This window comes from Tiliqua scincoides, chromosome 3, assembly GCF_035046505.1.
Source record: "Tiliqua scincoides isolate rTilSci1 chromosome 3, rTilSci1.hap2, whole genome shotgun sequence".
Classification (NCBI taxonomy): Eukaryota; Metazoa; Chordata; class Lepidosauria; order Squamata; family Scincidae; genus Tiliqua; species Tiliqua scincoides.
In genome coordinates, this window is record NC_089823.1 from 120,231,630 (window position 1) to 120,249,132 (window position 17,503).

The window sequence follows — 17,503 nt, forward strand, 5'->3', positions numbered from 1 at the left end:
TGAGCAGATTTGTATGGATTTTTCAGTTATATGGGCATGGATCCCAGGACTTATTGTCCTCTGGTCATGACTTGTATAGACTCGAGTAATGAAGATTCATGATTTTTATGCCTGTGACTTGGTTTTGTGTCTGTCTGTGCTTGCTGGCTTACTTCTTTTTTTTGCTGCTTCCATGCTGTGCAAAAGACCTCATGAGGCGATCCGGAAGACCAGCACAAGCAGCAGACATGTTGGGAGGAGGGTAAGTTTGTTCCAGGAGGTGGGGTTTAGGGCCTGGAGGGCAGGAGGAAGGCTGAACGAGGCTGGGGGGAGGAACCAAAAGAAGGTGGGGGCAACCAGGACATGGGGAAGGGAGCAGGCTCTCTTGTCCATCTCGAAGGAACGTTGAACGAAAGACAAGGAAAGAGCCCAATGTATGGGGGAGGGGTTCTAGCAATAGGAATTAGTGACTGGATAAGCCTGGGGGGGGGGCAAAGGAGGTGGCCAAAACTGGGGGGAGTAGTTTCCTAGTGATAGAAGAGGAATGCCTTCCAATCTCATGGTTCACTTTTCATTCCGACACAGCTGCTGCTCTCCTGCGTGTTCCTTGGGCCTGGAGTGCATGTGAGCACCAATTTCTTAATAATACTACTTCACTGCTGGTGGTGTGCCTAGCCTACCACAGTGTGTGTGTGTGGGGGGGATACCCACCCTGCACACATTCTTCAGGGAGGCTGAAGGCATCACATGTGGTCCATCTTTACTAGGGTCATCATTAGCCTAGTAATTATTATTAGTTAGCTAGCTAGCTAGCTACTATTATATTATTATTTATTTCATTCAATATTATTAGCAGGCACTGGCAGCAGGAGGAAGTCTTTCTTTTCTTTTCAAGGCAGGCAGGCTCCAATAGCAAAAGCCTGGGAGAACTCAGGGCTCCTGTGCTCTGCGGTCAGCTTATTAATAGTTATTATTTATTAGCAGACAGGCGGTTATTATGATTTCTTTATTATCCATATCAAGGCAGGCAAGCTGCTTTGGAGTTTATTCAGCCACAGAGTGCAGAACACAAGCAAGGTGCAGTGTGTTTCTCATCTGCAAGAGGGTCACCTCAGATCCTGATTATTATTAGTTGTAGTAGGCAGTGATTATCATTATTATATTATTATCCCTAATACCACAGCAGGCAGGCTGCTAGTATTTGTTTGTTCTTCAGCCATTGAGTGCTGCAGAACTCCAGACATCTACCAATAGAAGGGTGACCTCAGCAACTGATTATTAGGAGCAGGTCAGGAGTTGGTATTATAATTATACTATCAGGCAGGCTTCATGAACACCCTTTGAGTGGGGTCATCTTCACTGTATCATTATGTGGTCAAAGGGCTGTGTTTGTTCTTTTCCTGAAGGCCAAGACTGGAATGGCCTGCTATTTTTTTTTTCCTTGAATGCGCTGTTAACCCCCTCCCCAACTTGTTCTCACCCACCTGGGTAAGATGATCTTAACTCACATAGAATAATAAAGCATTAAAACTAAAAATAAAAATTTTAAGACCAGATTGTTCAATGACTGATTCTCACATCAAAATGAGTTCTTCCAAAAGGACAATTATGTCTTTTGGCTTCACAGATGTGTAAAAACTACCTCTGCTCAGTGCCATTTCTGCAGTGCAATTATCACCGAGATCTTGTCTACCACCTCACACTTTTTCAGGCATCACAAGACACATTATCCTAGGAAGGCTGAGGAGTTCCAACTTTCTCAAAGCGTAGAATCTACCAGTGCTGCTGCCATGGCCTTATCCTCCAACCAGACGACACTCTCTGATTTCATATGCAGATCTCGAAGCCAAAAGCTACACCTATGGAACAGGCCACCCTAAGCAGAAGACAGTCCTGAGGTTGGCTGTCCATGATTTAATAGTAGGATGTTCCCTGCCTCTTGTCATTGGTGTAAAGGCTGCAATTTAGATGCTTCTGTGTGGTGTTAGACCTTCATTGGCGAGCAATAAGCAGATTGCTCCTCAGCCATAGGCTGCAATGTGCAGTCCTAATCCTCTACAGCAGTGGTTTTCAAACTCTCATGGAGAGTTTGAGCCACTGTAAGTGCTTGCAGGGGCGGGGGGGAGGCAGCGGGGGCGGGTGGAAGGCAGCGGTGCGATCCCCAGGATCACGCCGCTCAGGGGGCTGCAGGGGCTTGGGTGCACTTACCTTAGCCTACTGCAGCCTCCCCGGGGTGCGGGGAGCTCAGTCCGACCTTTGGCAGGGCTCCCCGCAGCAGTGAAAGTAAAAGTGGAGCGACCGCTCTGCTTTCACATTCACTGCTGCGGGGAGGCCTGCCAAAGGTCGCACCGGACTCCCGGCACCTCGGGGAGGCTGCAAGAGGCTTGGGTAAGTGCACCCAAGCCCCTGCAGCCCCCTGAGCGCCACTGCCTCCTCCCTGGGGATCGCGCCACTGCCTCCTCCCTGCCTCCAGGCTGCCCCTGCCCCTTAAGGAGGCAGAGAACAGGGCCCACAGGCTGGGGCGTCACAACACCCCAGTTTGAAAAGCCCTGCTCTACAGTCATGTTACCTGGGAGGAAGCTCCATTGACCGCAATGGGTTTCAGAACTGCAAAAGGATTGGGTTGTAAGTCTCCAGACTGCTGCAGGCAACCCTCCCTTCTGTCTGCCACTTCTGCTCCCTCACATTGTCCATTCTCTCCTGTCTTGCTGAGCTTGAACGCCTCCCAGTCCCTGTTAGTCCATGATATGCTGCTCAGAGCTCCTTCTGAAGGAGGAAATGGGAGTTGTGATGTGAAAGGGGCGTTGTTGCTGGGGTTCGTATGGAACCAAACATTTTTCTGTATGGCTACACATTCGAATAACAGCACAGCCTTTGTTTACGTAAATGAAACGAAAATGGTGGTTGAAGTGAAGGACTTCAAAACATTGCTGACTGCAGATGGGATAGGAACCTCAGGGTAGTGTTAAGTGAGAACTCTGATTCACACACACTGCACCAGCACCTCCCTTTTTTCTGCAGAGTTGCACCTGACTTGTGCAGCAACTTGTTTTCTCATAAGACTCGGACTTGAGTAAGAATGACTCTGCAAATGGCTCAGGGCAAGTTAATATGGTCACCCATTATGACGTTCAAGTAGAGTCAAATCAGGGGGTTGGTGACTCAGGACTCGATTCACAACTCAGGCACAGTGACTCCAGCACATTCCTGGTGTAGATAAAATAGAAGTGGGTGCACCCCCCAGGATGTTGTGTTAATTGTATAAAAACAACATAAATCTCTGTGGCACCTTAAAGACCAGTCCAAAAAAGAGTTCAGAATACTTAAGTGCATTGATTTACTTGGGTCTGTTTATTATTTATGCTCATACATATTGCATGTATATCCCACTCTTCCTCCATAGATGGTTTTTCATTCTATCCTTTTTCCTTGCAAGAACCATGTGAAGTAGATTAGACTGAAATTGAGTGACTTTTCAAACAGCCCATCTTATCCCTCACCAGTCCATAGCAAGCAGCGCCACTGGTGGGCAGGTGGAGAGCAACCAGCTATGGTGGAGGCTAGTAAAATTCTTTTTTCCTTGCCTCCCTGTAGGCCATCTAGCCTCCAGTAGGTCTCCTTGGACCCACAAGTCCAAGTCAGGGAGTGTGTTGGAGCAGGAAAAGATCTTAGCATGCACTGCTGGTGCTGAGATCCAACCCTGGCCTGACCCAATCCCCCTATCCACCCAGAATCCTCCCCTAAAACATCCTGCTGCCACCTCACCTCCTCAGCTGACAAGCAATCTGTGACCTGCTGCTGGTGGCACAGGGCTTGTGGCTGCCATGCTATTGGTAGCAGACTGTAGAATGGTGGTGAGGCCAGGACAACAGTGGATCAAGAGACTCATCAGCATTTCATGCCCATAGGATTGCCTAGTTAACCCATGGGTTTTTCTCAGATCCAACGATAACTTTAAATCTGCTGCATTCTCTCGGATGGCAACACTCCCTCTTTTCCCTGATAAACTGGAAATGTATCAAAGGCAAGTGCCTCCACGGAGTGGCTGAGTGCCGACACCAGGCAATTTAAAGCTGGATTACCATGTGCAGCTGATCATTAATGAAAGGTATGGCCTTTTAAACCAAAATCATATCTGCTGTCTCTTCTTCCTGTAGTGCATTCGACAAATGTCAGTCTCTCTATGGGAGCGCATTAACATATGGCCTCCAGATGCCCCCACAGATCAGCAGGCCAATTAGTGTAACTTTTCTTTCATTTCTTATATTTTCAAATGAAATTGATTCTCCTCCTTAGGGCTTGAAACTTCTCTCTCACCAATAAGAGAAGATTAGTAAAATCTAACTCTCCTTATCTGAAGGGTGGACTATCTGTTTGATTCACGAGCATTACTCCCATTGAAGTTAATAGGGCTCCTGTGTCCACACTAGTAACAGAGAAGCCTTCTTAAATCCTTACATTAGAAATAACAGTATCTCCCTATGTGACAGAAGCATTCCTTTGCTTCCTTTTTAATACAGTCTGATATAAGCAAAGTTACCATAGTACTGCGGTAAGAACTGTTCGGGCCATAGGCCATGGTCTAGGAAGATTTTCATTTCCTAACATTTGCCCACAACTATGGTGGGGATTTTCAAAGGACTTGAGATGAGAACCACAGACCGTTTGTTGCACCCCCAGAGCAACTGACAATAACCATCCACTGGTCTTGTTCCCTGCATGTTCCTTAAAGCACTTTCTTTTCGGCAACCCAGTTATTTTCCTCTTCCGAATTCTTGGATCCTAGCAGAATCCTGCTACTACCAACCACAGGCAAACCCTCCCAAAAGACTTCTAAATTAAACAAATGATATTCACGGCCCAAGCCTATCAAGATCCAATGGCAGTGGATCATGCGATCCACTACCATAGGCTGGGTTGCAGTGGCACGAAAGCCATACTGCCTTCATGCTGATGGTGCAAATGGCAAGAGGCACCACATGTGCTCCTGTACTGCCCAGATGCTCCACCAATGGCAAATGGAGAGTTTGTGGGAGGGTTGAAGGAAGGGTTGTGGAAGGGTTGAAGGTGGTATAGAAATACCTGTATTATTATTATTATTATTATTATTATTATTATTATTTACTTGGATTTACACCAGCAAAGAGCTGGCATAGATCTGAGTAGGGCCATTTAGAGCAGGGAGGATTAGAGTAGGTAAGTATAAAAGTTCTTACTTCTCTGCCACTGCCTGGTTCCTGGTCAGTGCATAGCATGAGGTGGAGGCTGTGACAGTGCCTCTGTACCCTCTGGGCTGGCCCAGAATAGGTTTCGGCCATCAGTTCATTGTGAGCTATTGCGGAACTATGACATTCATTGAATAGGGCCCATTCATTTCTTTGTTTCATTCATTACAAAGCAATGTAGAGCCCTATCAATGGACCAGTCGTTTTCCAGAAAGATCCCAGAGAAGTTTTGTATTTTCATTAGACAGTACTTAAAAGTACAGCTATAACCTACTTATCCATGGATTCTTCACTCATGGTTTTATCTCAGCACAATGAGAAAGGCCCTTTAAATTAAAGGGAAAAGTCCTTTACAAATATCATCTCCTTTTTTGATAGGGTTATTGGCTCACCAGACAGCAGGAACATGGTGAATGTAATTTATCTCAGCTTTGACAAGGATTTAACAAGGTTCCCATGACATCTTAATTAGCAAGTTGGTAAAATATAGGCTACAATACAATTGTATTGTTAGATCGTTTTGCTACTGGTTGGAGAACCACACACAAAGGCACTGGTTTTCAAACTAGGAGTTTGGGAACCGCTGCAAGTGCTTGTGGGGGAGGGGCAAAGGCCATGATCACACCACTGCTGCCTGATGAAAAAGGGTTTTGTTTTGTCTTTTACGCTTCCCTGTGGTTGCTCCAGCCCCCTGGAAGGTCCAGGGAGCCTGTGGACCCCTCTGCTGGCTCCCTGTGCCTCTGAACTGCTAAAAGTACTGAAAAATGTCCACCTTGTTTTCAGTAGTTTAGAGGTGTGGAGAGCCCTGCAGAGGGGTCCGCAGCCTCCCCAGACCCTCAAGAGGGCCAGAGCTGCCACAGATAAATTTTAAAAACTCTTTTAAAAAAAACTTCTAAAAAAAACCAACTCGCCAGCAGTGCGACCATGGCAATCCCATCACTGCCTTCAGCATCACCCCTTATCTCTTAAAGAGCAGAGACAGGTCTTTCCTGACTGGGGCGTTATGTTGACCCAGTTTGGGAACCTCTGCGTAAAGTGTACTCATTAACTGCATCAACCTGTCTTAAGCTCAGTTCTCTTTAACATTTTCATCAAATATTTGAATGAAGGGACACCTCATCAAATTTGTGGATGACACCAAGTTGGGCAAACACAGTATGGAAGACAGTAGAAGCCTTTGAGAAGACTTTGACAGAAAGGAATGCTGGTCTGAAATGAATAAGATGAAATTCAACAGGGACAAATGCAAGGTTCTGCAAAAATAACCAAAGACATAGGATTGGAAATACCTGGTTTGACAGAACAACATGTGAGAGCGATCTTGAGGTCACAGTGGATCACAACATGAACATGAGTCAGCAGTGTGATGTAGCTGCAAAGAAGGCTAAAGCAATTTTAGCCTGCATTAACAAAACTGTACCTTCCAAGTCACAAGACGTAGTGGTTCCACTTTATTTCATATTGGTCAGACATCTCCTGGAGTACTGGGTCCAATTCTGGACACCCACACTTTAGGAAAGATGCAACCAAACTGAAGCGGATTCAGAGAAGAGTGACAAGGATGATCAAAAGTCTGGAGAACAAGCCTTACAAGAAAAGCTTAAGGGAAATTGATATGTTTAGGCTGGAGAAGAGAAGGCTGAGAGGATATGATAGCATACACCTGAAAAGGTGTCATCAGGAAAAAGGAACTATTACAGATAAGGGGGGTACGTGACTTGCTACAGGACCCCAGTCTCAGTGCCCCTACTATCCATTCTTTGAGTAGAATGATTTCTAGAGCTTTGGGGAGTGCAAAACAGCACACTAACTTCCCCAGAGGCTTTTCTCTCTGCCTCTTAGTTTACCAAAATACATTCCTTTCCATTCCTTAACTGCAACTACTGTGCAGCCAGGAGGGAAGGACAAGGCCAGGGATTATTACACTGCTCAGTTAAAACCAATTCATTCTGGTGTGGACTCTTTAAGGCCCTGGAACTCTTCCGCTGGTCAATTAATTACACACTAGTTTATAAAAGAGATTTATTAAGAAATGACGAGGGCTTCGTCTCCAGCCTCATCACCTGAGGGAACACAATGCCCACATTCACATTGTCCCCTTGAGCACATAAAGCAAAAGACCTATCTAACTATTCTAACATACCTTAGCTACCCAGGAGTTAAGAATATGAGTAAATGATCAGACTGGCAGCTGTTCTTTCTTACCTCAATTTGTACCCTTCAGCTTCAGATTTTCATTAACTCTCAACCAATAAACACTCCCCAGATTCGGCTGAGTTATTCTCCATTTAACTCAGGCAGCTCATCATTAGTATCTAACGAATGAACCCTTTACTCTCCAGATCTCTCATACTCAGTTCACAACTTAACCCTTACTACCCTTACTCCTGTGACAGGAACAAATTTGTTCTTGATGGTCAGGGCGGTTTGGCAATGGAGGCAATGACCAAGGAAGGTTGTGGATTCTTCCTCATTGGCGATCTTCAAGCAGCAGCTTGACAGGCACCTGATGGAGATGCTTTAGGAGAATTTCCTGCTACAGGCAGGTGATTGGACTAGATGACCTTGTTGGCACCTTTCAATTCTATGATTCTATAAATATCCTTCTAAGAAATTTCATGAAGTATTTTTTCCACATTGTGTTGTAGCAGGTACAGCTTTTATAGTAGGTCATGTTCTGACAATTGTTTATTCAAGTATCTTTTCATGAGTTTTAAAAGGATTTTTGCTGCTGTTACATCACAGTATAGTAAGACTCCAATTCTGATTTTTAAGAGTCTTTTTCATATTTTTGTTATAGATTTTGTCTTGTGGACATATGACCATACAACTCATTGGTTTTGCTTTAGGCCCCCGACATTCTCTCATGAGTGGCATACATAAGCATTTTCAGTGCCAACATATTTTGAAAATGGAGTAAAATGGAGTCGTAAACTGAAGAATAAAAACTATACTTTTCATTTTCTTTTTAGTTTCTAAAAGCACACTTGAGGATGCTGGGGAGCTGACTACATGCGCTTTGTTCTTATGGATGAGATCTAGCAGTTCATGAATTATCAATGAATTCATGAATAAGGTTCATGAATAAGGCTTTTGCCAAAACACATTTCAGACCAATACTTTGTCAGAAACCATTTGGTTCCACACGCACACTGAATATACTTGGGACAGAGAAAAGTTATCCTATATATTAACTGACTAAATTTTTCTATACACTCTTGTGCCTTGGTTACATTTCCTGGTGATCTTCTTAATGAATATATGAATGTATTCATTCTGATTTCTTGTCAATAACAGAATTGGCTACAATCTAAGGCAGGGGTGTCAAACTCATTTCATACAGCAGGCTAAATAGCATTCATGATGCCTGCTGAGGGCCAGAAGTGATTCATTAGGCAGGAAGGGATGTCACTGAACAGGTCATGACCTGAAATAAGCACTTTTTCTCACTTAGAAACTCATCAGCTGCAAATGACAGAAGAGAAAATACACAAATCTTGATAATATTTCAAGATATGTGAGAGCCCAATTATCATGCAGGCCACCATTTTAGTAGTGACATCTCAGCACTGCTCAGCAGCTGAGAGCCCAAGGGCCAGATAAAAAGCTTCTGTGGGCCACCAGGAGAACTGGACTCTGCATGGCCACAGTGTGCTTTATGACACATTTGTGACTGCACGAGTGCTTGTCCCACCAGTATAGGAATATAGGATCCAGGTAAGCACCCAGGTGAGCATGGATAGGATTGCAGCCTTTGGGATGTTTGGAGAATTATTTTTCAATATATCAGCAACTATTTGGGAACTGTTTGGGTTAAGAGGGTTATTTATTTTAAATAATTTTTTTTAAACTACTTATAAACTTTCAATTTAATTAATTGATTTTGTCATATGAGAATATTAAAAATCTCCCTGCTTGATGATGTCACTTCTGGCTATGACATCCCTTTTGGTGAGTCCCCATAGATTGCCCTTCTAAAAAGTGAGTCCTGGTACTAAAATGCTTGAGAACCACTTGACTAGATCGTTCAGGGGAGGGCAAAAGGAGCAAAGCTTAACATGAGCTAAAACAACAATAGAGAATCTAAGGGAACAAATGGTGAGAAACCTAAGGAAGGAAGGACTAGAGCAATAAAGAAGAAATCTGGGTTGGAGAAAACATCTCATACAGGCCCAAGTATTGAAATCAGCAATGTATTTACAGGAAAAGGATTGGGCAGGAGAAAGGAGGTGTGGAGGGCGGGTAAGCCAGGGAGACCAAGCAGTAACACATTGATTTGAATAAGTCAAATATTCTTGCATTTCCTTAACAAGTAATAAAACTTCTGATGAAAGCAATCATTGCCTTTGTTTCCACTGTTATTTTCTCCCAGTCGATGTTCTTTAAGAGGATGAAATTTATTCCGATTTTATAAATTTCAAGCTATTATTATGGAAATGGAAGAGAAATATCTGGTGAATGTTGGAGGTGGTAGGGCTGTAGTGGTGGAACACATATACATAGCACAGGATGTTTCAGCATAAGAACATAAGAACAGCCCCACTGGATCAGGCCATAGGCCCATCTAGTCCAGCTTCCTGTATCTCACAGCGGCCCACCAAATGCCCCAGGGAGCACACCAGATAACAAGAGACCTCATCCTGGTGCCTCTCTTGCATCTGGCATTCTGACCTAACCCATTTCTAAAATCAGGAGGTTGCGCATACACATCATGGCTTGCACCCCATAATGGATTTTTCCTCCAGAAACTTGTCCAATCCCCTTTTAAAGGCGTCTAGGGTAGATGCCAGCACCACATCCTGTGGCAAGGAGTTCCACAGACCGACCACATACCTGCTCATTTTTCTTGTATCTGCACACACTTCAGGATAATGCCCCCTTTCCCATGCAGTGATCCAAGTTCAAATGGCAGAAGGGAAAACCTGGCTTGCCATGATGTTGGACTATTCTGCAAACATTTCTGTTGCTATCTCTGTAACATAGGAATTGGATACAAAGGGTTTCCTTCTTATTGCTCTCTCCCTCCCCTCTTCCTTTAGAATTGCTGCTATCTCTTGACTCCATAGAAATTAGATAAACAAAATGGAGTTGAAGGAGCATGAATGGAAACTGGTCATTTAGAAAGGTTACCAAAGGCTGATGGAAAGGTAAAGGTAGATAGATAGTGGAACCAGGTTGGCATGACCAATGAATTCTAGTACACACAGGGTTCACTCCTATCTGTGGGATATGTGACCCATCAGCTGCTCTACCATTGTGTGGATAACTTCCACCAGTACAAGACCCAGAAGGCCATTATCAAGCAACAGCAATCCACAGATCGGCTGCCAAACCAGGTAAGTTGGCAGTGGGTGGGGAGGGGTGGAAGAGGGCAAAGAAGCACTGATGTCCACCAGATCCGATGCTCCTGTCCCCAGCTGAACATGCCCATTTGGACCTAACAGATTTAGGGCCCAATCCTATCCAATTTTCCAGTGCCTGTGCAGCTGTGCTAATGGGGCGTGCACTGCATCCTGTCATGGGGAGGCTGTTACAGAGGCCTCCTCAAGGTATAGGAACATTTGTTCCCTTACCTCAGGGCTACATTGCAGCTGCATCGGTGCTGGAAAGTTGGATATGATTGGGTTCTTATGCCAGAAAGATTTGGTATAGATCTGAGTAGGTCCCAGGCAGTGGTGGAGAAGGCAGGTAAAAGTTTACTTACTTTGCCCAGCCAGCTGGTCCCCTACTCGTCCATGGGATACAGCAAAGACTGTATTGGCATCCCTGCACCCCACAGACCAGCCAGGTATTGGACTAGGCTGACATACTCTTAAGTTGCAAGCAGCTTTCTGATGGAGAAAGAGGCCTCACATTTCAGGAGAAAGAGCCCAGATGTCTTTGTATGCAGTAGCTTATCAGAACTCAAGGCTGTGAAATAGGAGAGAAGCAGCAGGTGCTCTGGAATCCAGCATGAGCTGATAAGAGATCTTTGTGCACCTAGGAAGGAAGTCAAAATGGATTTTTCCAGTCCAAGAAATAAAGAGTAGGGTTGGGAACTTGACTCGGATTACTTGGGCTTGAGTCACAAAAATGTGTGTTTTTTGCTGACTTGTGCATTGTGTGCGTGGAAGACTCAGAGACACACTTGAGTCAGGGGTCCCCTGTCTCGGCACTCATCCCCACGCATGCTGACTCGAGTCTGTCTGCGTCTGGGTGCACATGCTTACTGTTTTTGTGGCGTGAAAAGCCTCATGGAGCCAGCATTCAGACCAGGTGAGCAGCAGGGAATTTCTAGCCAGGAGGCAGGGAAGGGTTAATGTTTCCTTTTGCAGCCAAATGAGAGAGGGGGAGACAGGAGCAGGCTTTTTGCCCATCTCTGATAGGGCATGGAATGGAATGGATGATCATTGGACAAAGGATGGGAGGTTTCGTATTTTGTTTGCCTGAGGGAGGCCAGAAGGAGGAGCCAAGTGGGTTCTTGCCTTATGATTGGCTGCAGAAGCCCAGGGATGGGGAAGAGACAGGGAAGGGGAGAGGCAGTTCATAGCAATTACACTTTCCACCATATGGCTGGTGGGGAGGGGGAAGCCCCATTGAATGACCAGCTGTGGTGGGACTACTTCTGAGTAGAGCTGCAAAGGATTGGGTCAAACTGGTAAGCCTTGCAGCTGCTGCACGTGACCCTCTTCCCTCTTGCTGCTTCTGTCCCCTCTCTCACGCAGCCCCTCCCACCCTGTTTACAGATGGGCGGGGACAGCAGGGGAGTGTTTAAAGAAAACTCTGGCACACTCACACACCATGGCAGCAGCCCCATTTTTTTTCCACGGCAGGCTTTTTAAAGAGGGCAACTTGACTCAAGTCCTTTAGAGTCGTGAAAGGAGGACTCAGAAAGTGCCCCCATTATGACTCTTTTTCGAGTCGAGTTGCAGGGGAGCAGTTATGCTAGATTTGACTCGAGTCAAGCCACGCTGGACCTTCCCATCCCTGATAAAGAGTGAGTGATGTGTACCGAGGGACCCATCTGTGAAGGCGACTCATTCTAGGAAGAACCCCCCCCCCCAAGGGGTTATGCACAGAGACCCAAAGAAACCAGAGGCAGTCCACCATATTCTCCCAACGTAGGTTGTGTCATCAGCCAGGCACTGCAGCTGGTCAGAGGGTAAGAGAGTGACTGTGATGAACTAGGGAACTTTGTTGTTGTTCTCTCTTGCTGTAAATCAATAAAATATATTTGATATTGCTGAATGGACCTGAACACCTCCTAATGGGGATAAGACTGGCTATGAGAATGAAGAGAAGCCAAAAGGTCAACCCTTGCTCCTGAGATAATCCTGCACTGGGACCTGGGAATATTGGTATCCAACTAGGCTTTCACACACACATACACAAGCACACACAAACTTTTTTAGCTTTTAGCAAACACAAATATCACAGATTCAAGCATCTCCATTGTCATTTCTAATTTTATTTACGTACTATATTTCTAAGGGAGAGCTCTGTGACTAGAAACTATCCTGAAGGAGTGTGCACCTTCTTGTCTCTTATTTAAATTTTTTTTTAAAAACTATCACTAATATTTATATTTTGCTAAAAGATTAAAACACTTTGGACTCAAACAGAGCTTTAGAACATGCTTGGCATAGGCCTACTTTTTCCCCATGGCAAATTAAGCAAAGTACTTTCATAGTGGTTCTTAAAATTGGGTTATTTAAAAAGTGCAGTGACATATATAAGTTGGGCACAGTAACAGGAAAATTACATGACAGAAGCAATTTTCCTTGTTTAAAAAAAAAAGAGAGAAAGAGAAAATAAGACATTTCCAGATTAGTTATTAAAGGAAAGGGAAGCCAATCTAAGAAGCAAGAATTTATAGCTTTATCCATAGTTATCTTCCTCTGATCTCTTCATTTGTATGAAACGGAAATTCAGTCTGTGCTCCTGCTTTTTCAGTTTTGCATGTCAGGTAAGACACAGCAGGGGGTGAAATGAATTCATCTTTCTGTCTTCAAGTAAACTAAAAGCAATTTTCGACTTCCCATGTGGTCACTTGTGGTTCTTGTCATGTTCAAGCTAATGATATTAGGCCCCCTCAGGTTGTTTAAGTATTCATGAAGTAATTAAATTCTCATTAACATATAAATAAAAGAAAACCAAAAACAAGTTTAGCAGGCACCTAGCATCTGTTCTAATGCTTCTAAGTATTAAAATGTGCCACATATAGAAGGTAAAGTGTACTTTGTTCAGAGAAGTATTTTCCACGGATTATTTATAGAAACTGTAATTAAACTGATTTGGCATATTAAGGAAAATTAACTGAAAAAGACAAGTTTAGGTAACTTGTATGTCTTCATTGCCTCAATAAACGATTGAAAACAGGAAAGGGAAAAATAACACTGATTTTTGTTTGTTTTGAGTTCCAGATGAAATTAGGAGAATTGTTGAAAAGAAATTCCTCTCCTAAAAGGTGAAGGAAGACTGCCTCTATAGAAAGGACCTACATTTATACAGAAACACTGTATATTTTCATCCATATATAAAACTGCTAGCCTATCCAGTCCATTTAATTCCTACCCTCCCCCCTCCTCACTTACTGAACATGAGGGAGAGTTTCTTTTAGCGAGGTCAAAGAGTTTCTTTTAGCAAGGAAGCAAGGTCAAAGGAGACTGATATTGTATATACGAAAATAAATTACAACCTTGTAGGATAGTCTCCTAGAAAGCAACAGGTGATGCTGAGTGAGCTGCAATTATCATGTAAGCTTCCACAGGCCTATGGGCCTTATGTTTAATACCCCTTGTTTAGAATGTTCTGAAGGCACTATATAAATTCTGGATATCATTATTCAGAATATTATCTGATGTTGCTCAGACTCCACTTTTTCCCATCCTCCCCCATCCTTGCCAGCCAGGCTTAGGATATGATGGATGTTGTACCAGCATCCATTCAACATTGGTACAGCATCGGAACAGAATTCAGCCTTTAGGCACTACAGCACATCAGCTTTCTACTGATATTAATACAAAGCTTTTATTGGATTTCATTGATATTTTCTTTGAAAGTGAGATATAAATCTACAAGCAAACAAAATGTTCTTTTTTCTCTGCAGGCATCTCTCCTTCCTTAGGAAGCAGTGCCCAAATGGTATCATAGCTGTGCGAATTAATAATCAGTTTGAATTTTTCATTTCATTTATTGATCAACCATGAATGTTAAAACTATGCTGAATACTACTTCTATTCCTAGGGATTTTTCTTTCTGTGCTGCATTCCATCCCCCAAAGTATCACTGCTGATTTTTATGCAACAAAAGTAGCCAAAGAAAATCTAATAATATTTCATTGCTGGTTTTAGATTGATAGGTTGGCAGAAAGGGAGAGACAGAGAGAGGAATCTTCAGAATAAGTTAAATTATTTTATCAAATGGAGATGGCAAGAGAGGAATGTATTGCTTGCAGGGAGACCGATTAAAATGTAGCCTGTTGAATCAGCAGCATCCAGGCATTCTCCTCTAGAACACAGCTAAGGTGAAGTTCTTAAAATGAAGTCAGTTTAAGGCCAAGGAGTAAGACCTAGGAGTAAGTCCCACTGACTATCATTGTTAAAAGAATATACATAGTAGCTTGTTAAAAGTTCAGGTCTGCAATTCCCCAAATGCAGTCCCATACCATGGTAGCATCAAGTCTAATATATTAAAAATAAAATATTGAAATGAATAGGGACCCACCTGAAATGGGCTTGCGACCCACCTAATGGGTCCTGACCCACAGTTTGAGAAACATTGGAATACAGTGTTTCTCAATGTTTGTCCTCAGCTGTACTACTTCACATGGTCCACCTACTCAAAGTACAACTGGACGTAACTGGCAGACACCATTGCCAGTTACTTCTGGGTTGGGATAGCAGATGCAATGTGACAAATGCCAATAAGAGGCTCACGGTGGACAGAAGGGTTTTTTCCAAGTAGAGAATAGCCTGCTTTGGAGCTCTGCCCACTGAGCCAAGCCTCCTACTTCTGTATGTTGTGCCACATTCCTGGTCTTGCTGCCAGGCAGCAGGTGTCCCACGGGTCCATTGAGTACCACCAGACATCACCTCAAGTATCACTGGTGGTACCTATACCACTGGTTGAGAAACACTGGTCTAATAGGCATGGGTTTCTCAACCTGTATTTGTGCATGGCCCCATTCTGAGTCTCATTTTACTTGCCCGGCAGTCAAGTTTGGATGCCCCCCTCAGAAACTGACTGTGGCCCCCTAATGTCCTGTTTTTTTGTGTTTTTTTCCCATGTGATGCCCCAGGCGTACGGTTTGGGGGCCAGAAGGGCCCATGTTTGGAATATCTAGTCTAGATATTTACAAGGCAAGTTTCTCAGTTTGCCGACTGCAGAGCCTGGTGCTTCTTCTCAGCACAAAAAAGTTTCAAAGGCAGCCCTTGAGCACTCCTGCTGATGTCATAATTGCTCCTGCTGTAGGAAAAGTCCTGGAGCTCTGCTCCCCCTTTAATTATACTCCTGCCAATTCCTAGCTGAACAAGCAGCAAAATGGGAAAGGAGCATAATGTCATGGCTTTGCTGACCGATTACTATGATCAGGACTTTCATTATAGGTTTGCCTTAAAGCTATGCCTGAAAAGGGTTTGAGATTTGACAATATAATTGCCATTTTCCTTAAAGGTCAATAGGAGGATATTACTCTCCTCCAGCTAAGGTGAAGGATTCATGCAAGAGGGCTGCATGTGTATTGGGGGAGGGAAGAGGCACTTTTATTATTATATACTGCTTCATATCTCTTTAAAGGAGGAGAACAATGAAAATGGGAAGGCTCTTGTGCTAAAATGAGTGGACATAAATGGAAGGATGGGTCTGTAACTTCAATTATAAGACATACACCTGCACAAGTGTCTCCATCTATTTTTCCTGGCACACTCTCTCCTGACTTGTATGTCTAGATTTTTATTCTTCTATTGTTCAGTCTTTATCATCTTGGTCTAAATCTTGGTCTAAATCAGTCTAAATCTTGGTCATTTGACCATTCAGGTATCTAATAATGCCTAATGAAATTTGTTCACGTAACATGAAACACAGACATTTTCCAAAGACTGAAACAGAGTCATCCGTCTTAAACATACAGCCTGCAATGTTCACATCCAGCATGGCTTCTATACCACACTTTAAAGAACAGTCACTGAAATATGTGCTCTTGAAATCTCATCAAAGGGAGAAAATAGACACCTATTGGACAGAGTAAGCATTAAACATCTTTTTCCTGTATTTAATCTGGAAAATAATTAGGAACTAATATTATTTTTGCTTCCTATTAATTGAGAATTACCTGTGAGAATCCTATTAATTGAGAATACTTTTGTTCAGTTTGCATTTACATATGTAAAATGCAGATTACTTCATTCATTGTTGGCAACCTTCAGTCTCAAAAGACTATGGTATCGCGCTCTGAAAGGTGGTTCTGGAACAGCGTCTAGTGTGGCTGAAAATGCCAATTTGGGAGTGACAATCCCTTCCACACCGGGAGCAAGTGCAGTCTGTCCCTGGTCTGTCTCCCTGGCTATGGGCCTTCCTTCTTTGCCTCTTTGCCTCAGACTGTTGGCCAAGTGTCTCTTCAAACTGGGAAAGGCCATGCTGCACAGCCTGCCTCCAAGGGGGCCGCTCAGAGGCCAGGGTTTCCCACTTGTTGAGGTCCACTCCTAAGGCCTTCAGATCCCTCTTGCAGATGTCCTTGTATCGCAGCTGTGGTCTACCTGTAGGGTGCTTTCCTTGCACAAGTTCTCCATAGAGGAGATCCTTTGGGATCCGGCCATCATCCATTCTCACAACATGACCGAGCTAACACAGGCATCTCTGTTTCAGCAGTGCATACATGCTAGGGATTTCATCTCGTTCCAGGACTGTGTTGTTTGGAACTTTGTCCTGCCAGGTGAAGCCGAGGATGCATCGGAGGCAGCGCATGTGGAAAGTGTTCAGTTTCCTCTCCTGTTGTGAGCAAAGAGTCCATGACTCGCTGCAGTACAGAAGTGTACTCAGGACGCAAACTCTGTAGTCCTGGATCTTGGTATGTTCCGTCAGCTGCTTGTTGGACCAGACTCTCTTTGTGAGTCTGGAAAACATGGTTGCTGCTTTACCGATGCGCTTGTTTAGCTCAGTATCGAGAGAAAGAGTGTCGGAGATCGTTGAGCCAAGGTACACAAAGTCATGGACAACCTCCAGTTCATGCGCAGAGATTGTAATGCAGGGAGGTGAGTCCCCATCCTGAACCATGACCTGTGTTTTCTTCAGGCTGATCGTCAGTCCAAAATCTTGGCAGG